General features: G+C 48.5%; 16 non-coding genes and 2 pseudogenes across 16 annotated transcripts; all 18 read left to right on the top strand.

The window, feature by feature from the left end:
• Positions 1 to 253: 253 nt before the first annotated feature.
• LOC142289347 (U2 spliceosomal RNA) lies at positions 254 to 444 on the top strand. Its single transcript, XR_012749841.1, has one exon. It is a non-coding gene; the product is annotated as a U2 spliceosomal RNA (small nuclear RNA).
• A 1,117-nt stretch (positions 445 to 1,561) lies between these two features.
• Positions 1,562 to 1,752, top strand: LOC142289344 (U2 spliceosomal RNA). Its single transcript, XR_012749839.1, has one exon. It is a non-coding gene; the product is annotated as a U2 spliceosomal RNA (small nuclear RNA).
• A 1,117-nt stretch (positions 1,753 to 2,869) lies between these two features.
• LOC142289343 (U2 spliceosomal RNA) lies at positions 2,870 to 3,060 on the top strand. Its single transcript, XR_012749838.1, has one exon. It is a non-coding gene; the product is annotated as a U2 spliceosomal RNA (small nuclear RNA).
• Positions 3,061 to 4,177: 1,117 nt separating this feature from the next.
• On the top strand, positions 4,178 to 4,368 carry LOC142289342 (U2 spliceosomal RNA). The gene has a single exon (XR_012749837.1). It is a non-coding gene; the product is annotated as a U2 spliceosomal RNA (small nuclear RNA).
• Positions 4,369 to 5,485: 1,117 nt separating this feature from the next.
• On the top strand, positions 5,486 to 5,676 carry LOC142289341 (U2 spliceosomal RNA). The gene has a single exon (XR_012749836.1). It is a non-coding gene; the product is annotated as a U2 spliceosomal RNA (small nuclear RNA).
• Positions 5,677 to 6,793: 1,117 nt separating this feature from the next.
• LOC142289340 (U2 spliceosomal RNA) lies at positions 6,794 to 6,984 on the top strand. Its single transcript, XR_012749835.1, has one exon. It is a non-coding gene; the product is annotated as a U2 spliceosomal RNA (small nuclear RNA).
• A 1,117-nt stretch (positions 6,985 to 8,101) lies between these two features.
• On the top strand, positions 8,102 to 8,292 carry LOC142289339 (U2 spliceosomal RNA). Its single transcript, XR_012749833.1, has one exon. It is a non-coding gene; the product is annotated as a U2 spliceosomal RNA (small nuclear RNA).
• Positions 8,293 to 9,409: 1,117 nt separating this feature from the next.
• Positions 9,410 to 9,600, top strand: LOC142289338 (U2 spliceosomal RNA). Its single transcript, XR_012749832.1, has one exon. It is a non-coding gene; the product is annotated as a U2 spliceosomal RNA (small nuclear RNA).
• Positions 9,601 to 10,717: 1,117 nt separating this feature from the next.
• On the top strand, positions 10,718 to 10,807 carry LOC142289368 (U2 spliceosomal RNA; annotated as a pseudogene).
• A 5,439-nt stretch (positions 10,808 to 16,246) lies between these two features.
• On the top strand, positions 16,247 to 16,451 carry LOC142289362 (U2 spliceosomal RNA; annotated as a pseudogene).
• Positions 16,452 to 17,568: 1,117 nt separating this feature from the next.
• LOC142289337 (U2 spliceosomal RNA) lies at positions 17,569 to 17,759 on the top strand. Its single transcript, XR_012749831.1, has one exon. It is a non-coding gene; the product is annotated as a U2 spliceosomal RNA (small nuclear RNA).
• A 1,117-nt stretch (positions 17,760 to 18,876) lies between these two features.
• Positions 18,877 to 19,067, top strand: LOC142289336 (U2 spliceosomal RNA). Its single transcript, XR_012749830.1, has one exon. It is a non-coding gene; the product is annotated as a U2 spliceosomal RNA (small nuclear RNA).
• Positions 19,068 to 20,184: 1,117 nt separating this feature from the next.
• LOC142289334 (U2 spliceosomal RNA) lies at positions 20,185 to 20,375 on the top strand. Its single transcript, XR_012749829.1, has one exon. It is a non-coding gene; the product is annotated as a U2 spliceosomal RNA (small nuclear RNA).
• Positions 20,376 to 21,492: 1,117 nt separating this feature from the next.
• On the top strand, positions 21,493 to 21,683 carry LOC142289370 (U2 spliceosomal RNA). Its single transcript, XR_012749860.1, has one exon. It is a non-coding gene; the product is annotated as a U2 spliceosomal RNA (small nuclear RNA).
• Positions 21,684 to 22,800: 1,117 nt separating this feature from the next.
• On the top strand, positions 22,801 to 22,991 carry LOC142289369 (U2 spliceosomal RNA). The gene has a single exon (XR_012749859.1). It is a non-coding gene; the product is annotated as a U2 spliceosomal RNA (small nuclear RNA).
• A 1,117-nt stretch (positions 22,992 to 24,108) lies between these two features.
• Positions 24,109 to 24,299, top strand: LOC142289358 (U2 spliceosomal RNA). Its single transcript, XR_012749852.1, has one exon. It is a non-coding gene; the product is annotated as a U2 spliceosomal RNA (small nuclear RNA).
• Positions 24,300 to 25,416: 1,117 nt separating this feature from the next.
• LOC142289345 (U2 spliceosomal RNA) lies at positions 25,417 to 25,607 on the top strand. The gene has a single exon (XR_012749840.1). It is a non-coding gene; the product is annotated as a U2 spliceosomal RNA (small nuclear RNA).
• A 1,117-nt stretch (positions 25,608 to 26,724) lies between these two features.
• Positions 26,725 to 26,915, top strand: LOC142289333 (U2 spliceosomal RNA). The gene has a single exon (XR_012749828.1). It is a non-coding gene; the product is annotated as a U2 spliceosomal RNA (small nuclear RNA).
• Positions 26,916 to 27,421: the final 506 nt, after the last annotated feature.

The following is a 27,421-nucleotide window of genomic DNA, read 5'->3' as shown; positions in this document are numbered from 1 at the left end:
TTGGAAAGACTGCAAGGGGGAGGGGAGTTGCTTGCGCCCTAAAGGAGGAGTTATTCAGATTCATTGCAGTGGGCGGCGGCTGCAAAACGCACCATTCTTCTTGTTTTTGCTCTGCAAAGCAGCCTTTTCAAGGGTTGGCTTGGGTGACAAAATGTCTTGTGTAGGCGTGGGTTTGTCTCCCTCTCGCTCTCTCTCCCTAAGATGTGTCCGGCATAGGCCAGGGTGCCACTCGAGGCCCAAACCAATTCTGGTTATCGCTTCTCGGCCTTTTGGCTAAGATCAAGTGTAGTATCTGTTCTTATCAGTTTAATATCTGATACGTCCCCTATCTGGGGACCATATATTAAATGGATTTTTAGAACAGGGAGATGGAAAAAGAGCTTGCTCTGTCCACTCCACGCATTGACCTGGTATTGCAGTACCTCCAGGAACGGTGCACCCCTTCTTAACCCAGTTTCCAAAAGCAGAACTCGATTCACCTGATTCATATTAGCCCGATTAGCGAATTGAAATGAATTTTTATCTAACACACTTTTTACTTGCTTTATTCATCCAAATAGCAAACTCATCACCACTCAACTTCACCAACTCTGCTATGTCCCGTGCAGTATCTTGTTGTCAGTCTAATCTAGATCATGTGTAATTGAATGGAATAGATCCCTTTTGGACAAAGTGGAGTCAGATGCTGCAGTGACCACAGGTGTGAGAGGATCTACAATTGGCATCTGGTGTTATCTCTCTGCTTCCACTCCAAATAAAGTTACCTGTTGTTACCTGAACGTCAAATACTAAGAATGGGCGGCCTATGAAAGAATTAGTACTTTCATTAAGTATACTAAACCGGCTAATTGGGAATAGACAAACTGTAAAAAGCCCTCTGAGAAAGCCCCTCTCTAACCTTTGTTAGTAAGCTTTTCTGTAGCCTGCCTGTTGATGTATTTTCGGTTTGAACAGTGCACAACATGAAGAGACGGAACACTGGCGGCTTGTCACAATGCCCCCCGATGACATCACAATAGCGCTGCTGCCTAGAAAACAAGCTGCGCAGAAGAAGTTGTTCTTTGGGTGGGAGGGTGGGCTAGTGGAAGGAGGGGGCAATCTCTTTTTTTCCCGGGTGGTAGGGGGATGACAGGAGAAGGGAAGCGGGTGGTGAGAAAGGTACAGAGGGCAGGGTTTGGGGGCTGGGAAGGAAAGGGAAAAGATTAGGGTTTGGGGATGATGAAAGGGCTTTCTACGGGTAAGGATGGCAAAGGGTGGCAGTGACGGAAAGTCAGGCAACCTGTCCTGTCCGTCTTTTTGTATCGTGAATTGGAAAGACTGCAAGGGGGAGGGGAGTTGCTTGCGCCCTAAAGGAGGAGTTATTCAGATTCATTGCAGTGGGCGGCGGCTGCAAAACGCACCATTCTTCTTGTTTTTGCTCTGCAAAGCAGCCTTTTCAAGGGTTGGCTTGGGTGACAAAATGTCTTGTGTAGGCGTGGGTTTGTCTCCCTCTCGCTCTCTCTCCCTAAGATGTGTCCGGCATAGGCCAGGGTGCCACTCGAGGCCCAAACCAATTCTGGTTATCGCTTCTCGGCCTTTTGGCTAAGATCAAGTGTAGTATCTGTTCTTATCAGTTTAATATCTGATACGTCCCCTATCTGGGGACCATATATTAAATGGATTTTTAGAACAGGGAGATGGAAAAAGAGCTTGCTCTGTCCACTCCACGCATTGACCTGGTATTGCAGTACCTCCAGGAACGGTGCACCCCTTCTTAACCCAGTTTCCAAAAGCAGAACTCGATTCACCTGATTCATATTAGCCCGATTAGCGAATTGAAATGAATTTTTATCTAACACACTTTTTACTTGCTTTATTCATCCAAATAGCAAACTCATCACCACTCAACTTCACCAACTCTGCTATGTCCCGTGCAGTATCTTGTTGTCAGTCTAATCTAGATCATGTGTAATTGAATGGAATAGATCCCTTTTGGACAAAGTGGAGTCAGATGCTGCAGTGACCACAGGTGTGAGAGGATCTACAATTGGCATCTGGTGTTATCTCTCTGCTTCCACTCCAAATAAAGTTACCTGTTGTTACCTGAACGTCAAATACTAAGAATGGGCGGCCTATGAAAGAATTAGTACTTTCATTAAGTATACTAAACCGGCTAATTGGGAATAGACAAACTGTAAAAAGCCCTCTGAGAAAGCCCCTCTCTAACCTTTGTTAGTAAGCTTTTCTGTAGCCTGCCTGTTGATGTATTTTCGGTTTGAACAGTGCACAACATGAAGAGACGGAACACTGGCGGCTTGTCACAATGCCCCCCGATGACATCACAATAGCGCTGCTGCCTAGAAAACAAGCTGCGCAGAAGAAGTTGTTCTTTGGGTGGGAGGGTGGGCTAGTGGAAGGAGGGGGCAATCTCTTTTTTTCCCGGGTGGTAGGGGGATGACAGGAGAAGGGAAGCGGGTGGTGAGAAAGGTACAGAGGGCAGGGTTTGGGGGCTGGGAAGGAAAGGGAAAAGATTAGGGTTTGGGGATGATGAAAGGGCTTTCTACGGGTAAGGATGGCAAAGGGTGGCAGTGACGGAAAGTCAGGCAACCTGTCCTGTCCGTCTTTTTGTATCGTGAATTGGAAAGACTGCAAGGGGGAGGGGAGTTGCTTGCGCCCTAAAGGAGGAGTTATTCAGATTCATTGCAGTGGGCGGCGGCTGCAAAACGCACCATTCTTCTTGTTTTTGCTCTGCAAAGCAGCCTTTTCAAGGGTTGGCTTGGGTGACAAAATGTCTTGTGTAGGCGTGGGTTTGTCTCCCTCTCGCTCTCTCTCCCTAAGATGTGTCCGGCATAGGCCAGGGTGCCACTCGAGGCCCAAACCAATTCTGGTTATCGCTTCTCGGCCTTTTGGCTAAGATCAAGTGTAGTATCTGTTCTTATCAGTTTAATATCTGATACGTCCCCTATCTGGGGACCATATATTAAATGGATTTTTAGAACAGGGAGATGGAAAAAGAGCTTGCTCTGTCCACTCCACGCATTGACCTGGTATTGCAGTACCTCCAGGAACGGTGCACCCCTTCTTAACCCAGTTTCCAAAAGCAGAACTCGATTCACCTGATTCATATTAGCCCGATTAGCGAATTGAAATGAATTTTTATCTAACACACTTTTTACTTGCTTTATTCATCCAAATAGCAAACTCATCACCACTCAACTTCACCAACTCTGCTATGTCCCGTGCAGTATCTTGTTGTCAGTCTAATCTAGATCATGTGTAATTGAATGGAATAGATCCCTTTTGGACAAAGTGGAGTCAGATGCTGCAGTGACCACAGGTGTGAGAGGATCTACAATTGGCATCTGGTGTTATCTCTCTGCTTCCACTCCAAATAAAGTTACCTGTTGTTACCTGAACGTCAAATACTAAGAATGGGCGGCCTATGAAAGAATTAGTACTTTCATTAAGTATACTAAACCGGCTAATTGGGAATAGACAAACTGTAAAAAGCCCTCTGAGAAAGCCCCTCTCTAACCTTTGTTAGTAAGCTTTTCTGTAGCCTGCCTGTTGATGTATTTTCGGTTTGAACAGTGCACAACATGAAGAGACGGAACACTGGCGGCTTGTCACAATGCCCCCCGATGACATCACAATAGCGCTGCTGCCTAGAAAACAAGCTGCGCAGAAGAAGTTGTTCTTTGGGTGGGAGGGTGGGCTAGTGGAAGGAGGGGGCAATCTCTTTTTTTCCCGGGTGGTAGGGGGATGACAGGAGAAGGGAAGCGGGTGGTGAGAAAGGTACAGAGGGCAGGGTTTGGGGGCTGGGAAGGAAAGGGAAAAGATTAGGGTTTGGGGATGATGAAAGGGCTTTCTACGGGTAAGGATGGCAAAGGGTGGCAGTGACGGAAAGTCAGGCAACCTGTCCTGTCCGTCTTTTTGTATCGTGAATTGGAAAGACTGCAAGGGGGAGGGGAGTTGCTTGCGCCCTAAAGGAGGAGTTATTCAGATTCATTGCAGTGGGCGGCGGCTGCAAAACGCACCATTCTTCTTGTTTTTGCTCTGCAAAGCAGCCTTTTCAAGGGTTGGCTTGGGTGACAAAATGTCTTGTGTAGGCGTGGGTTTGTCTCCCTCTCGCTCTCTCTCCCTAAGATGTGTCCGGCATAGGCCAGGGTGCCACTCGAGGCCCAAACCAATTCTGGTTATCGCTTCTCGGCCTTTTGGCTAAGATCAAGTGTAGTATCTGTTCTTATCAGTTTAATATCTGATACGTCCCCTATCTGGGGACCATATATTAAATGGATTTTTAGAACAGGGAGATGGAAAAAGAGCTTGCTCTGTCCACTCCACGCATTGACCTGGTATTGCAGTACCTCCAGGAACGGTGCACCCCTTCTTAACCCAGTTTCCAAAAGCAGAACTCGATTCACCTGATTCATATTAGCCCGATTAGCGAATTGAAATGAATTTTTATCTAACACACTTTTTACTTGCTTTATTCATCCAAATAGCAAACTCATCACCACTCAACTTCACCAACTCTGCTATGTCCCGTGCAGTATCTTGTTGTCAGTCTAATCTAGATCATGTGTAATTGAATGGAATAGATCCCTTTTGGACAAAGTGGAGTCAGATGCTGCAGTGACCACAGGTGTGAGAGGATCTACAATTGGCATCTGGTGTTATCTCTCTGCTTCCACTCCAAATAAAGTTACCTGTTGTTACCTGAACGTCAAATACTAAGAATGGGCGGCCTATGAAAGAATTAGTACTTTCATTAAGTATACTAAACCGGCTAATTGGGAATAGACAAACTGTAAAAAGCCCTCTGAGAAAGCCCCTCTCTAACCTTTGTTAGTAAGCTTTTCTGTAGCCTGCCTGTTGATGTATTTTCGGTTTGAACAGTGCACAACATGAAGAGACGGAACACTGGCGGCTTGTCACAATGCCCCCCGATGACATCACAATAGCGCTGCTGCCTAGAAAACAAGCTGCGCAGAAGAAGTTGTTCTTTGGGTGGGAGGGTGGGCTAGTGGAAGGAGGGGGCAATCTCTTTTTTTCCCGGGTGGTAGGGGGATGACAGGAGAAGGGAAGCGGGTGGTGAGAAAGGTACAGAGGGCAGGGTTTGGGGGCTGGGAAGGAAAGGGAAAAGATTAGGGTTTGGGGATGATGAAAGGGCTTTCTACGGGTAAGGATGGCAAAGGGTGGCAGTGACGGAAAGTCAGGCAACCTGTCCTGTCCGTCTTTTTGTATCGTGAATTGGAAAGACTGCAAGGGGGAGGGGAGTTGCTTGCGCCCTAAAGGAGGAGTTATTCAGATTCATTGCAGTGGGCGGCGGCTGCAAAACGCACCATTCTTCTTGTTTTTGCTCTGCAAAGCAGCCTTTTCAAGGGTTGGCTTGGGTGACAAAATGTCTTGTGTAGGCGTGGGTTTGTCTCCCTCTCGCTCTCTCTCCCTAAGATGTGTCCGGCATAGGCCAGGGTGCCACTCGAGGCCCAAACCAATTCTGGTTATCGCTTCTCGGCCTTTTGGCTAAGATCAAGTGTAGTATCTGTTCTTATCAGTTTAATATCTGATACGTCCCCTATCTGGGGACCATATATTAAATGGATTTTTAGAACAGGGAGATGGAAAAAGAGCTTGCTCTGTCCACTCCACGCATTGACCTGGTATTGCAGTACCTCCAGGAACGGTGCACCCCTTCTTAACCCAGTTTCCAAAAGCAGAACTCGATTCACCTGATTCATATTAGCCCGATTAGCGAATTGAAATGAATTTTTATCTAACACACTTTTTACTTGCTTTATTCATCCAAATAGCAAACTCATCACCACTCAACTTCACCAACTCTGCTATGTCCCGTGCAGTATCTTGTTGTCAGTCTAATCTAGATCATGTGTAATTGAATGGAATAGATCCCTTTTGGACAAAGTGGAGTCAGATGCTGCAGTGACCACAGGTGTGAGAGGATCTACAATTGGCATCTGGTGTTATCTCTCTGCTTCCACTCCAAATAAAGTTACCTGTTGTTACCTGAACGTCAAATACTAAGAATGGGCGGCCTATGAAAGAATTAGTACTTTCATTAAGTATACTAAACCGGCTAATTGGGAATAGACAAACTGTAAAAAGCCCTCTGAGAAAGCCCCTCTCTAACCTTTGTTAGTAAGCTTTTCTGTAGCCTGCCTGTTGATGTATTTTCGGTTTGAACAGTGCACAACATGAAGAGACGGAACACTGGCGGCTTGTCACAATGCCCCCCGATGACATCACAATAGCGCTGCTGCCTAGAAAACAAGCTGCGCAGAAGAAGTTGTTCTTTGGGTGGGAGGGTGGGCTAGTGGAAGGAGGGGGCAATCTCTTTTTTTCCCGGGTGGTAGGGGGATGACAGGAGAAGGGAAGCGGGTGGTGAGAAAGGTACAGAGGGCAGGGTTTGGGGGCTGGGAAGGAAAGGGAAAAGATTAGGGTTTGGGGATGATAAAAGGGCTTTCTACGGGTAAGGATGGCAAAGGGTGGCAGTGACGGAAAGTCAGGCAACCTGTCCTGTCCGTCTTTTTGTATCGTGAATTGGAAAGACTGCAAGGGGGAGGGGAGTTGCTTGCGCCCTAAAGGAGGAGTTATTCAGATTCATTGCAGTGGGCGGCGGCTGCAAAACGCACCATTCTTCTTGTTTTTGCTCTGCAAAGCAGCCTTTTCAAGGGTTGGCTTGGGTGACAAAATGTCTTGTGTAGGCGTGGGTTTGTCTCCCTCTCGCTCTCTCTCCCTAAGATGTGTCCGGCATAGGCCAGGGTGCCACTCGAGGCCCAAACCAATTCTGGTTATCGCTTCTCGGCCTTTTGGCTAAGATCAAGTGTAGTATCTGTTCTTATCAGTTTAATATCTGATACGTCCCCTATCTGGGGACCATATATTAAATGGATTTTTAGAACAGGGAGATGGAAAAAGAGCTTGCTCTGTCCACTCCACGCATTGACCTGGTATTGCAGTACCTCCAGGAACGGTGCACCCCTTCTTAACCCAGTTTCCAAAAGCAGAACTCGATTCACCTGATTCATATTAGCCCGATTAGCGAATTGAAATGAATTTTTATCTAACACACTTTTTACTTGCTTTATTCATCCAAATAGCAAACTCATCACCACTCAACTTCACCAACTCTGCTATGTCCCGTGCAGTATCTTGTTGTCAGTCTAATCTAGATCATGTGTAATTGAATGGAATAGATCCCTTTTGGACAAAGTGGAGTCAGATGCTGCAGTGACCACAGGTGTGAGAGGATCTACAATTGGCATCTGGTGTTATCTCTCTGCTTCCACTCCAAATAAAGTTACCTGTTGTTACCTGAACGTCAAATACTAAGAATGGGCGGCCTATGAAAGAATTAGTACTTTCATTAAGTATACTAAACCGGCTAATTGGGAATAGACAAACTGTAAAAAGCCCTCTGAGAAAGCCCCTCTCTAACCTTTGTTAGTAAGCTTTTCTGTAGCCTGCCTGTTGATGTATTTTCGGTTTGAACAGTGCACAACATGAAGAGACGGAACACTGGCGGCTTGTCACAATGCCCCCCGATGACATCACAATAGCGCTGCTGCCTAGAAAACAAGCTGCGCAGAAGAAGTTGTTCTTTGGGTGGGAGGGTGGGCTAGTGGAAGGAGGGGGCAATCTCTTTTTTTCCCGGGTGGTAGGGGGATGACAGGAGAAGGGAAGCGGGTGGTGAGAAAGGTACAGAGGGCAGGGTTTGGGGGCTGGGAAGGAAAGGGAAAAGATTAGGGTTTGGGGATGATGAAAGGGCTTTCTACGGGTAAGGATGGCAAAGGGTGGCAGTGACGGAAAGTCAGGCAACCTGTCCTGTCCGTCTTTTTGTATCGTGAATTGGAAAGACTGCAAGGGGGAGGGGAGTTGCTTGCGCCCTAAAGGAGGAGTTATTCAGATTCATTGCAGTGGGCGGCGGCTGCAAAACGCACCATTCTTCTTGTTTTTGCTCTGCAAAGCAGCCTTTTCAAGGGTTGGCTTGGGTGACAAAATGTCTTGTGTAGGCGTGGGTTTGTCTCCCTCTCGCTCTCTCTCCCTAAGATGTGTCCGGCATAGGCCAGGGTGCCACTCGAGGCCCAAACCAATTCTGGTTATCGCTTCTCGGCCTTTTGGCTAAGATCAAGTGTAGTATCTGTTCTTATCAGTTTAATATCTGATACGTCCCCTATCTGGGGACCATATATTAAATGGATTTTTAGAACAGGGAGATGGAAAAAGAGCTTGCTCTGTCCACTCCACGCATTGACCTGGTATTGCAGTACCTCCAGGAACGGTGCACCCCTTCTTAACCCAGTTTCCAAAAGCAGAACTCGATTCACCTGATTCATATTAGCCCGATTAGCGAATTGAAATGAATTTTTATCTAACACACTTTTTACTTGCTTTATTCATCCAAATAGCAAACTCATCACCACTCAACTTCACCAACTCTGCTATGTCCCGTGCAGTATCTTGTTGTCAGTCTAATCTAGATCATGTGTAATTGAATGGAATAGATCCCTTTTGGACAACGTGGAGTCAGATGCTGCAGTGACCACAGGTGTGAGAGGATCTACAATTGGCATCTGGTGTTATCTCTCTGCTTCCACTCCAAATAAAGTTACCTGTTGTTACCTGAACGTCAAATACTAAGAATGGGCGGCCTATGAAAGAATTAGTACTTTCATTAAGTATACTAAACCGGCTAATTGGGAATAGACAAACTGTAAAAAGCCCTCTGAGAAAGCCCCTCTCTAACCTTTGTTAGTAAGCTTTTCTGTAGCCTGCCTGTTGATGTATTTTCGGTTTGAACAGTGCACAACATGAAGAGACGGAACACTGGCGGCTTGTCACAATGCCCCCCGATGACATCACAATAGCGCTGCTGCCTAGAAAACAAGCTGCGCAGAAGAAGTTGTTCTTTGGGTGGGAGGGTGGGCTAGTGGAAGGAGGGGGCAATCTCTTTTTTTCCCGGGTGGTAGGGGGATGACAGGAGAAGGGAAGCGGGTGGTGAGAAAGGTACAGAGGGCAGGGTTTGGGGGCTGGGAAGGAAAGGGAAAAGATTAGGGTTTGGGGATGATGAAAGGGCTTTCTACGGGTAAGGATGGCAAAGGGTGGCAGTGACGGAAAGTCAGGCAACCTGTCCTGTCCGTCTTTTTGTATCGTGAATTGGAAAGACTGCAAGGGGGAGGGGAGTTGCTTGCGCCCTAAAGGAGGAGTTATTCAGATTCATTGCAGTGGGCGGCGGCTGCAAAACGCACCATTCTTCTTGTTTTTGCTCTGCAAAGCAGCCTTTTCAAGGGTTGGCTTGGGTGACAAAATGTCTTGTGTAGGCGTGGGTTTGTCTCCCTCTCGCTCTCTCTCCCTAAGATGTGTCCGGCATAGGCCAGGGTGCCACTCGAGGCCCAAACCAATTCTGGTTATCGCTTCTCGGCCTTTTGGCTAAGATCAAGTGTAGTATCTGTTCTTATCAGTTTAATATCTGATACGTCCCCTATCTGGGGACCATATATTAAATGGATTTTTAGAACAGGGAGATGGAAAAAGAGCTTGCTCTGTCCACTCCACGCATTGACCTGGTATTGCAGTACCTCCAGGAACGGTGCACCCCTTCTTAACCCAGTTTCCAAAAGCAGAACTCGATTCACCTGATTCATATTAGCCCGATTAGCGAATTGAAATGAATTTTTATCTAACACACTTTTTACTTGCTTTATTCATCCAAATAGCAAACTCATCACCACTCAACTTCACCAACTCTGCTATGTCCCGTGCAGTATCTTGTTGTCAGTCTAATCTAGATCATGTGTAATTGAATGGAATAGATCCCTTTTGGACAACGTGGAGTCAGATGCTGCAGTGACCACAGGTGTGAGAGGATCTACAATTGGCATCTGGTGTTATCTCTCTGCTTCCACTCCAAATAAAGTTACCTGTTGTTACCTGAACGTCAAATACTAAGAATGGGCGGCCTATGAAAGAATTAGTACTTTCATTAAGTATACTAAACCGGCTAATTGGGAATAGACAAACTGTAAAAAGCCCTCTGAGAAAGCCCCTCTCTAACCTTTGTTAGTAAGCTTTTCTGTAGCCTGCCTGTTGATGTATTTTCGGTTTGAACAGTGCACAACATGAAGAGACGGAACACTGGCGGCTTGTCACAATGCCCCCCGATGACATCACAATAGCGCTGCTGCCTAGAAAACAAGCTGCGCAGAAGAAGTTGTTCTTTGGGTGGGAGGGTGGGCTAGTGGAAGGAGGGGGCAATCTCTTTTTTTCCCGGGTGGTAGGGGGATGACAGGAGAAGGGAAGCGGGTGGTGAGAAAGGTACAGAGGGCAGGGTTTGGGGGCTGGGAAGGAAAGGGAAAAGATTAGGGTTTGGGGATGATGAAAGGGCTTTCTACGGGTAAGGATGGCAAAGGGTGGCAGTGACGGAAAGTCAGGCAACCTGTCCTGTCCGTCTTTTTGTATCGTGAATTGGAAAGACTGCAAGGGGGAGGGGAGTTGCTTGCGCCCTAAAGGAGGAGTTATTCAGATTCATTGCAGTGGGCGGCGGCTGCAAAACGCACCATTCTTCTTGTTTTTGCTCTGCAAAGCAGCCTTTTCAAGGGTTGGCTTGGGTGACAAAATGTCTTGTGTAGGCGTGGGTTTGTCTCCCTCTCGCTCTCTCTCCCTAAGATGTGTCCGGCATAGGCCAGGGTGCCACTCGAGGCCCAAACCAATTCTGGTTATCGCTTCTCGGCCTTTTGGCTAAGATCAAGTGTAGTATCTGTTCTTATCAGAACAAACTGAGCTAGCTACACTTGACGAGATACGATCAGGGAGACGAGCTCCGAAGCCCAGCCGAGACCGGAAGAGGGAGATCGGACGGAAGAAGAGCTTGGCAGAAAGAAGCAAGAAGACGAAGGCTCGGAGAAGACTTGGGGAGACCAGAGGAACTTCGAGGAGGAACACAGCGGGAGAAGACACCCGGAGAAGAATCCAAGATCCAGCTCCGGGAACTCAAGCAGGAACCAGCCATGGCAAGCAAGCCAGAGAAGGCAGCCAAGAAGGCTCAGGACCCAGGGACCTCCAGGAAGGCTCATCCAGAGGCTTCTTCGGCCCAAGAGGCCCCTACCTCCGACGCCAGCCAGCCGGAGGGAGCCCGGACGCCGCCTGAAAAGGCTCCAACCCTGGAGCCTTGGATGCGGCAGACGGTCGCCCTGAAGCTAAAGGCGGTGGATGGTAGGTTGCCGGACATGTCCAGCGACGTGTTCTGCAAGAAGATGATTCTGGATCAGGGCTTCTCCAGGGCGGAAACCCTGAGTGTCCAGACCTTCATGACTGGCATTTTTCTGGTAACCTTTGCCACGGTGAATGCCTGCAGGAGATACTGGGAGGCGATGAACGCAGCAATGCCGGACTCCCCTTTTCATTCTTTTTTAGGATCCTGTCCTATACAGAGGGATGAGAAGAGGATCACGGTCTCCATGCGGAACCCGCACACCCCAGGAAGAGACATCTCCACGTTCCTGGGACGTCTCTGCACAGTGGTGAGGGAGCCATCCCACATCCTTAACGGCAACGGATTCTGGACGGGTAAGTGGTCAGTAACCGTTCGACTCTACAGGGAACCAGCATCCGAGGATGGTCTCCAGCACCTGCCCCCGACATTCTCTCTGGGAAACTCCTTTGGTCTCATCTACTACCCGGACATGCCACACAACTGCAGGAAATGTGGCGGGAAAGGGCATTCGATGAAGACCTGCAAGGAGGACGCCTGCAGGGTTTGCCGGGTGACGGGACACAGCTCCAAGGACTGCCCAAAGAAGAAGACTTGCAACCTATGTGGACAGGCGGACCACCTTTACAAGGACTGCCCACAGCGGGAGAAATCCTGGGCAAGGGTTGCCGCGGTGACCCAGTATCGGGTAGTCGCAGCTTCGTCGACCAAGGCAGCTACGACCAAGGCCACAGAGGCCAAGGACAAGGCGGCCAAGAACCCGGCGACCGTTGCTCCAGCCGATGCCCCAGCAGCCACGGAGTCCAGGAAAAAGGGTAAGAAAACTGTTGCCCCCTCCCTGGTCCCCCCCCCTGTCACCCCTGTCCAAACCCCTCCCCCCCCGGCCAACCCTACTGAGGATTCCACTACCTCCACCTCATTTCCCTACTCCTCAGTTGGTCTCCTCACCCCCCCCCCAAAGCCCACTCTCCCTCCCCAGACCATGAGAGCAGAGGACCTCAGCACTCTTGCACTTTTCACCAAGGAGGATTTTCCAGCTCTTGTCTCCTCAGGTACAGGCCAAAGGAAAAGGAAGGTGGAAGATAGTCCTGTCGCAGAACCTTCCAAGCTGTTCATTGTGGATCCCAATCCACCCCAGGAAGAGGAGGATGGCCTCCTCCCAGAACCGGACGTGTTGGAGCAGATGGTGGAGTCCCTTGTGGCCGAAGAAGAAATGGAGGAGTCGGAAGCCACTGAGGCACCATCCCTGCTCGATCAGCTAGAAGAAGAGGGTCTGCTGGAGATACCCTTACCAGCAGGTGCCAAAGAGGAAGAACCGCCCGACCGGAGTGGTAACTAAGGCACACCGCCTGCGCTAACTTTCTCTTTCCTCCAATGACTGCTAACATTAACATCTTTTCCATTAATGTTAGGAGCATCAGAGACAAGTTCCGACGTCAGACAATTTTTGCGTTCCTTAACACTCAGTCTAGTGATGTATTTTTCCTGCAGGAATGCTCCCTTCCCTCCTCTAGGTCCTTCAACCATCTGGCCAGGGAGTGGACCCATGGCCCATCCTACTGGTCCGGCGGAGGCGACTGTAGGTCCGCGGGGGTCGCCGTGCTGATCAGGGGAAGCGCCTTCACATTGGACTCTGTTCAGGAAATCGTCTGCGGCAGGTTACTGCTCGTGGATGGCACCTGGGCGGGAGAACCTGTCAGGTTCATCAATGTGTACGCTTCTCCTGTGAAGAGCGATCGACTGGAGCTCCTCCAAGCCCTGCGCCCTCAGCTCGCTACCGCCAGGACGGTAGTGATGGCCGGGGATTTCAACTGCCCGATTGAGGAGGATGGACGCAGTTCTGGAACGGCTGCCAAGTTGGACGTCACATCCAAACTGCTCATTGAGATGGTGACCGAAGCCTCTCTTGTGGACGTTGTTGGCTCCATCGGACACGGATCCGTGAACTATTCATGGTGCCGATCCGATGGCTCGCTGCGTTCCAGGATTGACTTTGTGTTTACCTCTCGGGCGGTTGGGCGGAGTGGGCACTCGATGGTCCCCTGCTTCTTCTCTGACCACAGAGCCATTCACTTTCAAGGTGTGCTGGGCCATGGCTTCCCCATTGGCCCGGGCTCCTGGAAGCTGAACTGCTCTCTGCTGGAAAAGGGTGAGATTCTGGAGGAGCTTAGAGCTGCCTACTCCACGTGGCGGGCCTACAAGGCGGGCTTCCAGTCTGTTTCTGACTGGTGGGAATACGTTAAACTCGAGTTCCGTTTCTTCTTTCAGGCAAAGAGTCAACAACAGGCGTGTCTGAAGAGGAGGGACTTCAGGAGACTCCAGCGTGAGCTGCGTTCCCTGCAGGACCTTCTTCGATGCGGCTGGGACGTGAGAGAGGAGCTGGAGGAGACTAAGAGGAGCCTGAAAAGGCACTTCGAGGAGGAGTCCGAGCGAATTGTCTTCCGTTCCAAAGTGGAGAACCTGGAGAAGGGTGAGAAATGTAACTCGTTCTTTTTCAGGAAACTCCACGCCGGTCACACGCCCATGAATGAACTACGAGACGAGAGTGGAAGCATGCGACGCGGGAAAGAGAACGTGATGAAGGTCGTCAGCGACTTCTACAGCGAACTCTACGCCCGCAAGACTACTGACCCCGAGGCCGCCGATAAGTTCCTGTCAGGTATCACTAACCATCTTGACCCTGCAGACGCGGCGGCCATGGATGTTCCTCTGACGGTGGACGAGCTGCTCTCGGCCGCCAAATCCTTTAGTTCTGGCAGGACACCGGGCAGTGACGGCCTCCCAGCAGAGCTCTATGTAGCGCTGGGAGACCTAATCTGTCCGGACCTGTTAGGGCTGTATGAGGAGATGGTGGTGGAGGGCAGAATGCCTCCATCTCTGAGGGAAGGAATGGTCACGATCCTGTACAAGCGTAAAGGAGAGAGGTGCGACCTGAAGAATTGGCGTCCCATCACCCTTCTGAACGTCGACTACAAGATCCTGGCCAAGACGATGGCAACGAGATTGAAGACTGTTATCGGACGGATCATCCACCCGGATCAGACCTGCGGCATCCCCGGACGTCGCATCGCAGACAGCCTGGCTCTCATGCGGGACACGGTCGAGTACATCAAAGCCCGCCGGGTGCACGCAGCCCTGATCTCGTTGGATCAGGAAAAGGCCTTCGACCGTGTTTCCCATGAGTTCCTGGGCAAAGCTCTGCACAGGTTAGGTTTGGGTAACATGTTTTGCTTGTATGTCCAACTAATGTATTTTGATATTCACAGCTCGGTGTTGGTAAACGGCTGGAAGACTGACCCCTTCCCGGTCCTCTCAGGGGTCAGACAAGGCTGTCCTCTGTCACCTCTTCTTTTTGTTTGTGTTATAGAACTCTTTGCAGAGGCTATCCGGCGGAATGGAGAGATCAGAGGGATCACCGCACCAGGACCAGAACGCTTCGAGGTCAAGTGCTCGCTCTACATGGACGACGTGACCGTCTTCTGCGCGGACCGGCGCTCAGTCGACACCCTCGTCCAGACCTGTGAGACCTTCGGACGGGCTTCGGGAGCCAAAGTCAACTGCGGGAAGTCGGAAGCCATGCTCTTCGGGGACTGGCAGCCGGCCTCTTCCGCCCCCTTCCCTTTCAGCATCCAGCCGGATTTCATCAAGGTTCTTGGAGTCTGGTTCGGGAAGGAAGGAGCAGCCCTCAAGTCCTGGGAGGAACGCTTGACCAAGATCACCCAACGGATCGGTCTGTGGAGCCTCAGACGCCTCACCTGTGAGGGCAAAGCACTGGTCCTGCGTAACGAGGTACTGCCCGTGCTGCAGTACACGGCCCAGGCCTGGCCCCCCCTTGCCACCGTGTGCAGGGCCATTACCAGGACGGTGTTTCGTTTTGTCTGGGGATCCAAGATGGACAGAGTAAAGCGGAGCATCATGTACAAGGATCCTCGCAAGGGTGGGAAGGGCGTACCCGATATCCCCACCCTCCTGCGATCCTCCTTCGTATGTGACTGCGTTCGCCGAACTCTGCGAGTCAAGAGAGGTTCCGCGGGTGGGTCCATGTCTCGCTTCTTCCTGCTCCCCCTTTGGAGACGGTTAGGCTGGGACAAGTGGGACAGCTCCTTCCCCTACAACTGGACGACGCCATGGTTCTACGGAGACGTGGTTCGGTTTGTGAGGGAACACCAACTGGAGGGACTCAAGCCTGATTTGTGGAAGCCAAAGACTATCCACAAACTCATCAGAGCCAAGGACGAAATGGAGAACATTCCAGGACTTCATCACGACACACTGGAGACTGTTTGGACAAACGTGTCATCGGCTGGATTGACCAACGGGCACAAGGACTTGTCATGGATGGCGATACAGGGCGGACTGCCCGTCCGGTCATTCATGCACGCCCGGAACCTGTGCAAAACCCGGTACTGCCCAAGGTGCCCCTTCGTGGAGGAAACATCGCTGCACGCCTTTTGGGACTGCCGTTTTGCACAGCGCCTGTTGGTTGCCCTGGAGGATGACCTGAGGAACTCCGTCCCCAGAGGGAGCCTATCATACCATTCCGTACTTTATGGACTCTTCCCTGGGACTCACACCGTTGGAGCCATCCAGGAGGCTTGGCGCCTTATGAACTGCTTTAAGGACGCTATTTGGGTCGCCAGGAACCGGCTCATCTTGAAGAGGGAGAGGATGTCTATCCAGGATTGCCGCAGGCTGATCCACAGCCTGCTCAGAGACTATTCCATCATGGACAGTCCGGACGACAGCGCCGAGGAGGAGGTTTAAACCTCTTCAATGCCCCCTCCCTCCTTTTCCCGTTATGTGCGTCTTTCAATAAAGCTTCGGGCCTGTGATTTCCCCACCCTATCCCCCTTTTCCCCTACCCCCACCCCCCAATCGCCGGTTCGTCGTTATTTATTGTCTAACTTTTTCTTTCAGCTTGAGTGTTATGGATAGCATAGGAGCGTGATGTATAGTTTAGTGCGTCGTACTCTATGGCTATGTAAGAATGATTGTATATTTCTGTGTGTACGGGGCTGCGGCACTGTACACGGTTTGTTACCTTTTTGTGAGTAGTGCATGATAATAAAGATGCTGTTAAATCAAAAAATCTGTTCTTATCAGTTTAATATCTGATACGTCCCCTATCTGGGGACCATATATTAAATGGATTTTTAGAACAGGGAGATGGAAAAAGAGCTTGCTCTGTCCACTCCACGCATTGACCTGGTATTGCAGTACCTCCAGGAACGGTGCACCCCTTCTTAACCCAGTTTCCAAAAGCAGAACTCGATTCACCTGATTCATATTAGCCCGATTAGCGAATTGAAATGAATTTTTATCTAACACACTTTTTACTTGCTTTATTCATCCAAATAGCAAACTCATCACCACTCAACTTCACCAACTCTGCTATGTCCCGTGCAGTATCTTGTTGTCAGTCTAATCTAGATCATGTGTAATTGAATGGAATAGATCCCTTTTGGACAAAGTGGAGTCAGATGCTGCAGTGACCACAGGTGTGAGAGGATCTACAATTGGCATCTGGTGTTATCTCTCTGCTTCCACTCCAAATAAAGTTACCTGTTGTTACCTGAACGTCAAATACTAAGAATGGGCGGCCTATGAAAGAATTAGTACTTTCATTAAGTATACTAAACCGGCTAATTGGGAATAGACAAACTGTAAAAAGCCCTCTGAGAAAGCCCCTCTCTAACCTTTGTTAGTAAGCTTTTCTGTAGCCTGCCTGTTGATGTATTTTCGGTTTGAACAGTGCACAACATGAAGAGACGGAACACTGGCGGCTTGTCACAATGCCCCCCGATGACATCACAATAGCGCTGCTGCCTAGAAAACAAGCTGCGCAGAAGAAGTTGTTCTTTGGGTGGGAGGGTGGGCTAGTGGAAGGAGGGGGCAATCTCTTTTTTTCCCGGGTGGTAGGGGGATGACAGGAGAAGGGAAGCGGGTGGTGAGAAAGGTACAGAGGGCAGGGTTTGGGGGCTGGGAAGGAAAGGGAAAAGATTAGGGTTTGGGGATGATGAAAGGGCTTTCTACGGGTAAGGATGGCAAAGGGTGGCAGTGACGGAAAGTCAGGCAACCTGTCCTGTCCGTCTTTTTGTATCGTGAATTGGAAAGACTGCAAGGGGGAGGGGAGTTGCTTGCGCCCTAAAGGAGGAGTTATTCAGATTCATTGCAGTGGGCGGCGGCTGCAAAACGCACCATTCTTCTTGTTTTTGCTCTGCAAAGCAGCCTTTTCAAGGGTTGGCTTGGGTGACAAAATGTCTTGTGTAGGCGTGGGTTTGTCTCCCTCTCGCTCTCTCTCCCTAAGATGTGTCCGGCATAGGCCAGGGTGCCACTCGAGGCCCAAACCAATTCTGGTTATCGCTTCTCGGCCTTTTGGCTAAGATCAAGTGTAGTATCTGTTCTTATCAGTTTAATATCTGATACGTCCCCTATCTGGGGACCATATATTAAATGGATTTTTAGAACAGGGAGATGGAAAAAGAGCTTGCTCTGTCCACTCCACGCATTGACCTGGTATTGCAGTACCTCCAGGAACGGTGCACCCCTTCTTAACCCAGTTTCCAAAAGCAGAACTCGATTCACCTGATTCATATTAGCCCGATTAGCGAATTGAAATGAATTTTTATCTAACACACTTTTTACTTGCTTTATTCATCCAAATAGCAAACTCATCACCACTCAACTTCACCAACTCTGCTATGTCCCGTGCAGTATCTTGTTGTCAGTCTAATCTAGATCATGTGTAATTGAATGGAATAGATCCCTTTTGGACAAAGTGGAGTCAGATGCTGCAGTGACCACAGGTGTGAGAGGATCTACAATTGGCATCTGGTGTTATCTCTCTGCTTCCACTCCAAATAAAGTTACCTGTTGTTACCTGAACGTCAAATACTAAGAATGGGCGGCCTATGAAAGAATTAGTACTTTCATTAAGTATACTAAACCGGCTAATTGGGAATAGACAAACTGTAAAAAGCCCTCTGAGAAAGCCCCTCTCTAACCTTTGTTAGTAAGCTTTTCTGTAGCCTGCCTGTTGATGTATTTTCGGTTTGAACAGTGCACAACATGAAGAGACGGAACACTGGCGGCTTGTCACAATGCCCCCCGATGACATCACAATAGCGCTGCTGCCTAGAAAACAAGCTGCGCAGAAGAAGTTGTTCTTTGGGTGGGAGGGTGGGCTAGTGGAAGGAGGGGGCAATCTCTTTTTTTCCCGGGTGGTAGGGGGATGACAGGAGAAGGGAAGCGGGTGGTGAGAAAGGTACAGAGGGCAGGGTTTGGGGGCTGGGAAGGAAAGGGAAAAGATTAGGGTTTGGGGATGATGAAAGGGCTTTCTACGGGTAAGGATGGCAAAGGGTGGCAGTGACGGAAAGTCAGGCAACCTGTCCTGTCCGTCTTTTTGTATCGTGAATTGGAAAGACTGCAAGGGGGAGGGGAGTTGCTTGCGCCCTAAAGGAGGAGTTATTCAGATTCATTGCAGTGGGCGGCGGCTGCAAAACGCACCATTCTTCTTGTTTTTGCTCTGCAAAGCAGCCTTTTCAAGGGTTGGCTTGGGTGACAAAATGTCTTGTGTAGGCGTGGGTTTGTCTCCCTCTCGCTCTCTCTCCCTAAGATGTGTCCGGCATAGGCCAGGGTGCCACTCGAGGCCCAAACCAATTCTGGTTATCGCTTCTCGGCCTTTTGGCTAAGATCAAGTGTAGTATCTGTTCTTATCAGTTTAATATCTGATACGTCCCCTATCTGGGGACCATATATTAAATGGATTTTTAGAACAGGGAGATGGAAAAAGAGCTTGCTCTGTCCACTCCACGCATTGACCTGGTATTGCAGTACCTCCAGGAACGGTGCACCCCTTCTTAACCCAGTTTCCAAAAGCAGAACTCGATTCACCTGATTCATATTAGCCCGATTAGCGAATTGAAATGAATTTTTATCTAACACACTTTTTACTTGCTTTATTCATCCAAATAGCAAACTCATCACCACTCAACTTCACCAACTCTGCTATGTCCCGTGCAGTATCTTGTTGTCAGTCTAATCTAGATCATGTGTAATTGAATGGAATAGATCCCTTTTGGACAAAGTGGAGTCAGATGCTGCAGTGACCACAGGTGTGAGAGGATCTACAATTGGCATCTGGTGTTATCTCTCTGCTTCCACTCCAAATAAAGTTACCTGTTGTTACCTGAACGTCAAATACTAAGAATGGGCGGCCTATGAAAGAATTAGTACTTTCATTAAGTATACTAAACCGGCTAATTGGGAATAGACAAACTGTAAAAAGCCCTCTGAGAAAGCCCCTCTCTAACCTTTGTTAGTAAGCTTTTCTGTAGCCTGCCTGTTGATGTATTTTCGGTTTGAACAGTGCACAACATGAAGAGACGGAACACTGGCGGCTTGTCACAATGCCCCCCGATGACATCACAATAGCGCTGCTGCCTAGAAAACAAGCTGCGCAGAAGAAGTTGTTCTTTGGGTGGGAGGGTGGGCTAGTGGAAGGAGGGGGCAATCTCTTTTTTTCCCGGGTGGTAGGGGGATGACAGGAGAAGGGAAGCGGGTGGTGAGAAAGGTACAGAGGGCAGGGTTTGGGGGCTGGGAAGGAAAGGGAAAAGATTAGGGTTTGGGGATGATGAAAGGGCTTTCTACGGGTAAGGATGGCAAAGGGTGGCAGTGACGGAAAGTCAGGCAACCTGTCCTGTCCGTCTTTTTGTATCGTGAATTGGAAAGACTGCAAGGGGGAGGGGAGTTGCTTGCGCCCTAAAGGAGGAGTTATTCAGATTCATTGCAGTGGGCGGCGGCTGCAAAACGCACCATTCTTCTTGTTTTTGCTCTGCAAAGCAGCCTTTTCAAGGGTTGGCTTGGGTGACAAAATGTCTTGTGTAGGCGTGGGTTTGTCTCCCTCTCGCTCTCTCTCCCTAAGATGTGTCCGGCATAGGCCAGGGTGCCACTCGAGGCCCAAACCAATTCTGGTTATCGCTTCTCGGCCTTTTGGCTAAGATCAAGTGTAGTATCTGTTCTTATCAGTTTAATATCTGATACGTCCCCTATCTGGGGACCATATATTAAATGGATTTTTAGAACAGGGAGATGGAAAAAGAGCTTGCTCTGTCCACTCCACGCATTGACCTGGTATTGCAGTACCTCCAGGAACGGTGCACCCCTTCTTAACCCAGTTTCCAAAAGCAGAACTCGATTCACCTGATTCATATTAGCCCGATTAGCGAATTGAAATGAATTTTTATCTAACACACTTTTTACTTGCTTTATTCATCCAAATAGCAAACTCATCACCACTCAACTTCACCAACTCTGCTATGTCCCGTGCAGTATCTTGTTGTCAGTCTAATCTAGATCATGTGTAATTGAATGGAATAGATCCCTTTTGGACAAAGTGGAGTCAGATGCTGCAGTGACCACAGGTGTGAGAGGATCTACAATTGGCATCTGGTGTTATCTCTCTGCTTCCACTCCAAATAAAGTTACCTGTTGTTACCTGAACGTCAAATACTAAGAATGGGCGGCCTATGAAAGAATTAGTACTTTCATTAAGTATACTAAACCGGCTAATTGGGAATAGACAAACTGTAAAAAGCCCTCTGAGAAAGCCCCTCTCTAACCTTTGTTAGTAAGCTTTTCTGTAGCCTGCCTGTTGATGTATTTTCGGTTTGAACAGTGCACAACATGAAGAGACGGAACACTGGCGGCTTGTCACAATGCCCCCCGATGACATCACAATAGCGCTGCTGCCTAGAAAACAAGCTGCGCAGAAGAAGTTGTTCTTTGGGTGGGAGGGTGGGCTAGTGGAAGGAGGGGGCAATCTCTTTTTTTCCCGGGTGGTAGGGGGATGACAGGAGAAGGGAAGCGGGTGGTGAGAAAGGTACAGAGGGCAGGGTTTGGGGGCTGGGAAGGAAAGGGAAAAGATTAGGGTTTGGGGATGATGAAAGGGCTTTCTACGGGTAAGGATGGCAAAGGGTGGCAGTGACGGAAAGTCAGGCAACCTGTCCTGTCCGTCTTTTTGTATCGTGAATTGGAAAGACTGCAAGGGGGAGGGGAGTTGCTTGCGCCCTAAAGGAGGAGTTATTCAGATTCATTGCAGTGGGCGGCGGCTGCAAAACGCACCATTCTTCTTGTTTTTGCTCTGCAAAGCAGCCTTTTCAAGGGTTGGCTTGGGTGACAAAATGTCTTGTGTAGGCGTGGGTTTGTCTCCCTCTCGCTCTCTCTCCCTAAGATGTGTCCGGCATAGGCCAGGGTGCCACTCGAGGCCCAAACCAATTCTGGTTATCGCTTCTCGGCCTTTTGGCTAAGATCAAGTGTAGTATCTGTTCTTATCAGTTTAATATCTGATACGTCCCCTATCTGGGGACCATATATTAAATGGATTTTTAGAACAGGGAGATGGAAAAAGAGCTTGCTCTGTCCACTCCACGCATTGACCTGGTATTGCAGTACCTCCAGGAACGGTGCACCCCTTCTTAACCCAGTTTCCAAAAGCAGAACTCGATTCACCTGATTCATATTAGCCCGATTAGCGAATTGAAATGAATTTTTATCTAACACACTTTTTACTTGCTTTATTCATCCAAATAGCAAACTCATCACCACTCAACTTCACCAACTCTGCTATGTCCCGTGCAGTATCTTGTTGTCAGTCTAATCTAGATCATGTGTAATTGAATGGAATAGATCCCTTTTGGACAAAGTGGAGTCAGATGCTGCAGTGACCACAGGTGTGAGAGGATCTACAATTGGCATCTGGTGTTATCTCTCTGCTTCCACTCCAAATAAAGTTACCTGTTGTTACCTGAACGTCAAATACTAAGAATGGGCGGCCTATGAAAGAATTAGTACTTTCATTAAGTATACTAAACCGGCTAATTGGGAATAGACAAACTGTAAAAAGCCCTCTGAGAAAGCCCCTCTCTAACCTTTGTTAGTAAGCTTTTCTGTAGCCTGCCTGTTGATGTATTTTCGGTTTGAACAGTGCACAACATGAAGAGACGGAACACTGGCGGCTTGTCACAATGCCCCCCGATGACATCACAATAGCGCTGCTGCCTAGAAAACAAGCTGCGCAGAAGAAGTTGTTCTTTGGGTGGGAGGGTGGGCTAGTGGAAGGAGGGGGCAATCTCTTTTTTTCCCGGGTGGTAGGGGGATGACAGGAGAAGGGAAGCGGGTGGTGAGAAAGGTACAGAGGGCAGGGTTTGGGGGCTGGGAAGGAAAGGGAAAAGATTAGGGTTTGGGGATGATGAAAGGGCTTTCTACGGGTAAGGATGGCAAAGGGTGGCAGTGACGGAAAGTCAGGCAACCTGTCCTGTCCGTCTTTTTGTATCGTGAATTGGAAAGACTGCAAGGGGGAGGGGAGTTGCTTGCGCCCTAAAGGAGGAGTTATTCAGATTCATTGCAGTGGGCGGCGGCTGCAAAACGCACCATTCTTCTTGTTTTTGCTCTGCAAAGCAGCCTTTTCAAGGGTTGGCTTGGGTGACAAAATGTCTTGTGTAGGCGTGGGTTTGTCTCCCTCTCGCTCTCTCTCCCTAAGATGTGTCCGGCATAGGCCAGGGTGCCACTCGAGGCCCAAACCAATTCTGGTTATCGCTTCTCGGCCTTTTGGCTAAGATCAAGTGTAGTATCTGTTCTTATCAGTTTAATATCTGATACGTCCCCTATCTGGGGACCATATATTAAATGGATTTTTAGAACAGGGAGATGGAAAAAGAGCTTGCTCTGTCCACTCCACGCATTGACCTGGTATTGCAGTACCTCCAGGAACGGTGCACCCCTTCTTAACCCAGTTTCCAAAAGCAGAACTCGATTCACCTGATTCATATTAGCCCGATTAGCGAATTGAAATGAATTTTTATCTAACACACTTTTTACTTGCTTTATTCATCCAAATAGCAAACTCATCACCACTCAACTTCACCAACTCTGCTATGTCCCGTGCAGTATCTTGTTGTCAGTCTAATCTAGATCATGTGTAATTGAATGGAATAGATCCCTTTTGGACAAAGTGGAGTCAGATGCTGCAGTGACCACAGGTGTGAGAGGATCTACAATTGGCATCTGGTGTTATCTCTCTGCTTCCACTCCAAATAAAGTTACCTGTTGTTACCTGAACGTCAAATACTAAGAATGGGCGGCCTATGAAAGAATTAGTACTTTCATTAAGTATACTAAACCGGCTAATTGGGAATAGACAAACTGTAAAAAGCCCTCTGAGAAAGCCCCTCTCTAACCTTTGTTAGTAAGCTTTTCTGTAGCCTGCCTGTTGATGTATTTTCGGTTTGAACAGTGCACAACATGAAGAGACGGAACACTGGCGGCTTGTCACAATGCCCCCCGATGACATCACAATAGCGCTGCTGCCTAGAAAACAAGCTGCGCAGAAGAAGTTGTTCTTTGGGTGGGAGGGTGGGCTAGTGGAAGGAGGGGGCAATCTCTTTTTTTCCCGGGTGGTAGGGGGATGACAGGAGAAGGGAAGCGGGTGGTGAGAAAGGTACAGAGGGCAGGGTTTGGGGGCTGGGAAGGAAAGGGAAAAGATTAGGGTTTGGGGATGATGAAAGGGCTTTCTACGGGTAAGGATGGCAAAGGGTGGCAGTGACGGAAAGTCAGGCAACCTGTCCTGTCCGTCTTTTTGTATCGTGAATTGGAAAGACTGCAAGGGGGAGGGGAGTTGCTTGCGCCCTAAAGGAGGAGTTATTCAGATTCATTGCAGTGGGCGGCGGCTGCAAAACGCACCATTCTTCTTGTTTTTGCTCTGCAAAGCAGCCTTTTCAAGGGTTGGCTTGGGTGACAAAATGTCTTGTGTAGGCGTGGGTTTGTCTCCCTCTCACTCTCTCTCCCTAAGATGTGTCCGGCATAGGCCAGGGTGCCACTCGAGGCCCAAACCAATTCTGGTTATCGCTTCTCGGCCTTTTGGCTAAGATCAAGTGTAGTATCTGTTCTTATCAGTTTAATATCTGATACGTCCCCTATCTGGGGACCATATATTAAATGGATTTTTAGAACAGGGAGATGGAAAAAGAGCTTGCTCTGTCCACTCCACGCATTGACCTGGTATTGCAGTACCTCCAGGAACGGTGCACCCCTTCTTAACCCAGTTTCCAAAAGCAGAACTCGATTCACCTGATTCATATTAGCCCGATTAGCGAATTGAAATGAATTTTTATCTAACACACTTTTTACTTGCTTTATTCATCCAAATAGCAAACTCATCACCACTCAACTTCACCAACTCTGCTATGTCCCGTGCAGTATCTTGTTGTCAGTCTAATCTAGATCATGTGTAATTGAATGGAATAGATCCCTTTTGGACAAAGTGGAGTCAGATGCTGCAGTGACCACAGGTGTGAGAGGATCTACAATTGGCATCTGGTGTTATCTCTCTGCTTCCACTCCAAATAAAGTTACCTGTTGTTACCTGAACGTCAAATACTAAGAATGGGCGGCCTATGAAAGAATTAGTACTTTCATTAAGTATACTAAACCGGCTAATTGGGAATAGACAAACTGTAAAAAGCCCTCTGAGAAAGCCCCTCTCTAACCTTTGTTAGTAAGCTTTTCTGTAGCCTGCCTGTTGATGTATTTTCGGTTTGAACAGTGCACAACATGAAGAGACGGAACACTGGCGGCTTGTCACAATGCCCCCCGATGACATCACAATAGCGCTGCTGCCTAGAAAACAAGCTGCGCAGAAGAAGTTGTTCTTTGGGTGGGAGGGTGGGCTAGTGGAAGGAGGGGGCAATCTCTTTTTTTCCCGGGTGGTAGGGGGATGACAGGAGAAGGGAAGCGGGTGGTGAGAAAGGTACAGAGGGCAGGGTTTGGGGGCTGGGAAGGAAAGGGAAAAGATTAGGGTTTGGGGATGATGAAAGGGCTTTCTACGGGTAAGGATGGCAAAGGGTGGCAGTGACGGAAAGTCAGGCAACCTGTCCTGTCCGTCTTTTTGTATCGTGAATTGGAAAGACTGCAAGGGGGAGGGGAGTTGCTTGCGCCCTAAAGGAGGAGTTATTCAGATTCATTGCAGTGGGCGGCGGCTGCAAAACGCACCATTCTTCTTGTTTTTGCTCTGCAAAGCAGCCTTTTCAAGGGTTGGCTTGGGTGACAAAATGTCTTGTGTAGGCGTGGGTTTGTCTCCCTCTCGCTCTCTCTCCCTAAGATGTGTCCGGCATAGGCCAGGGTGCCACTCGAGGCCCAAACCAATTCTGGTTATCGCTTCTCGGCCTTTTGGCTAAGATCAAGTGTAGTATCTGTTCTTATCAGTTTAATATCTGATACGTCCCCTATCTGGGGACCATATATTAAATGGATTTTTAGAACAGGGAGATGGAAAAAGAGCTTGCTCTGTCCACTCCACGCATTGACCTGGTATTGCAGTACCTCCAGGAACGGTGCACCCCTTCTTAACCCAGTTTCCAAAAGCAGAACTCGATTCACCTGATTCATATTAGCCCGATTAGCGAATTGAAATGAATTTTTATCTAACACACTTTTTACTTGCTTTATTCATCCAAATAGCAAACTCATCACCACTCAACTTCACCAACTCTGCTATGTCCCGTGCAGTATCTTGTTGTCAGTCTAATCTAGATCATGTGTAATTGAATGGAATAGATCCCTTTTGGACAAAGTGGAGTCAGATGCTGCAGTGACCACAGGTGTGAGAGGATCTACAATTGGCATCTGGTGTTATCTCTCTGCTTCCACTCCAAATAAAGTTACCTGTTGTTACCTGAACGTCAAATACTAAGAATGGGCGGCCTATGAAAGAATTAGTACTTTCATTAAGTATACTAAACCGGCTAATTGGGAATAGACAAACTGTAAAAAGCCCTCTGAGAAAGCCCCTCTCTAACCTTTGTTAGTAAGCTTTTCTGTAGCCTGCCTGTTGATGTATTTTCGGTTTCAACAGTGCACAACATGAAGAGACGGAACACTGGCGGCTTGTCACAATGCCCCCCGATGACATCACAATAGCGCTGCTGCCTAGAAAACAAGCTGCGCAGAAGAAGTTGTTCTTTGGGTGGGAGGGTGGGCTAGTGGAAGGAGGGGGCAATCTCTTTTTTTCCCGGGTGGTAGGGGGATGACAGGAGAAGGGAAGCGGGTGGTGAGAAAGGTACAGAGGGCAGGGTTTGGGGGCTGGGAAGGAAAGGGAAAAGATTAGGGTTTGGGGATGATGAAAGGGCTTTCTACGGGTAAGGATGGCAAAGGGTGGCAGTGACGGAAAGTCAGGCAACCTGTCCTGTCCGTCTTTTTGTATCGTGAATTGGAAAGACTGCAAGGGGGAGGGGAGTTGCTTGCGCCCTAAAGGAGGAGTTATTCAGATTCATTGCAGTGGGCGGCGGCTGCAAAACGCACCATTCTTCTTGTTTTTGCTCTGCAAAGCAGCCTTTTCAAGGGTTGGCTTGGGTGACAAAATGTCTTGTGTAGGCGTGGGTTTGTCTCCCTCTCGCTCTCTCTCCCTAAGATGTGTCCGGCATAGGCCAGGGTGCCACTCGAGGCCCAAACCAATTCTGGTTATCGCTTCTCGGCCTTTTGGCTAAGATCAAGTGTAGTATCTGTTCTTATCAGTTTAATATCTGATACGTCCCCTATCTGGGGACCATATATTAAATGGATTTTTAGAACAGGGAGATGGAAAAAGAGCTTGCTCTGTCCACTCCACGCATTGACCTGGTATTGCAGTACCTCCAGGAACGGTGCACCCCTTCTTAACCCAGTTTCCAAAAGCAGAACTCGATTCACCTGATTCATATTAGCCCGATTAGCGAATTGAAATGAATTTTTATCTAACACACTTTTTACTTGCTTTATTCATCCAAATAGCAAACTCATCACCACTCAACTTCACCAACTCTGCTATGTCCCGTGCAGTATCTTGTTGTCAGTCTAATCTAGATCATGTGTAATTGAATGGAATAGATCCCTTTTGGACAAAGTGGAGTCAGATGCTGCAGTGACCACAGGTGTGAGAGGATCTACAATTGGCATCTGGTGTTATCTCTCTGCTTCCACTCCAAATAAAGTTACCTGTTGTTACCTGAACGTCAAATACTAAGAATGGGCGGCCTATGAAAGAATTAGTACTTTCATTAAGTATACTAAACCGGCTAATTGGGAATAGACAAACTGTAAAAAGCCCTCTGAGAAAGCCCCTCTCTAACCTTTGTTAGTAAGCTTTTCTGTAGCCTGCCTGTTGATGTATTTTCGGTTTGA

This window comes from Anomaloglossus baeobatrachus, unplaced genomic scaffold, assembly GCF_048569485.1.
Source record: "Anomaloglossus baeobatrachus isolate aAnoBae1 unplaced genomic scaffold, aAnoBae1.hap1 Scaffold_922, whole genome shotgun sequence".
NCBI classification, from domain to species: domain Eukaryota; kingdom Metazoa; phylum Chordata; class Amphibia; order Anura; family Aromobatidae; genus Anomaloglossus; species Anomaloglossus baeobatrachus.
The sequence above is the reverse complement of the archived record's forward strand: the minus strand, read 5'-3'. Positions and strand labels throughout refer to the sequence as shown.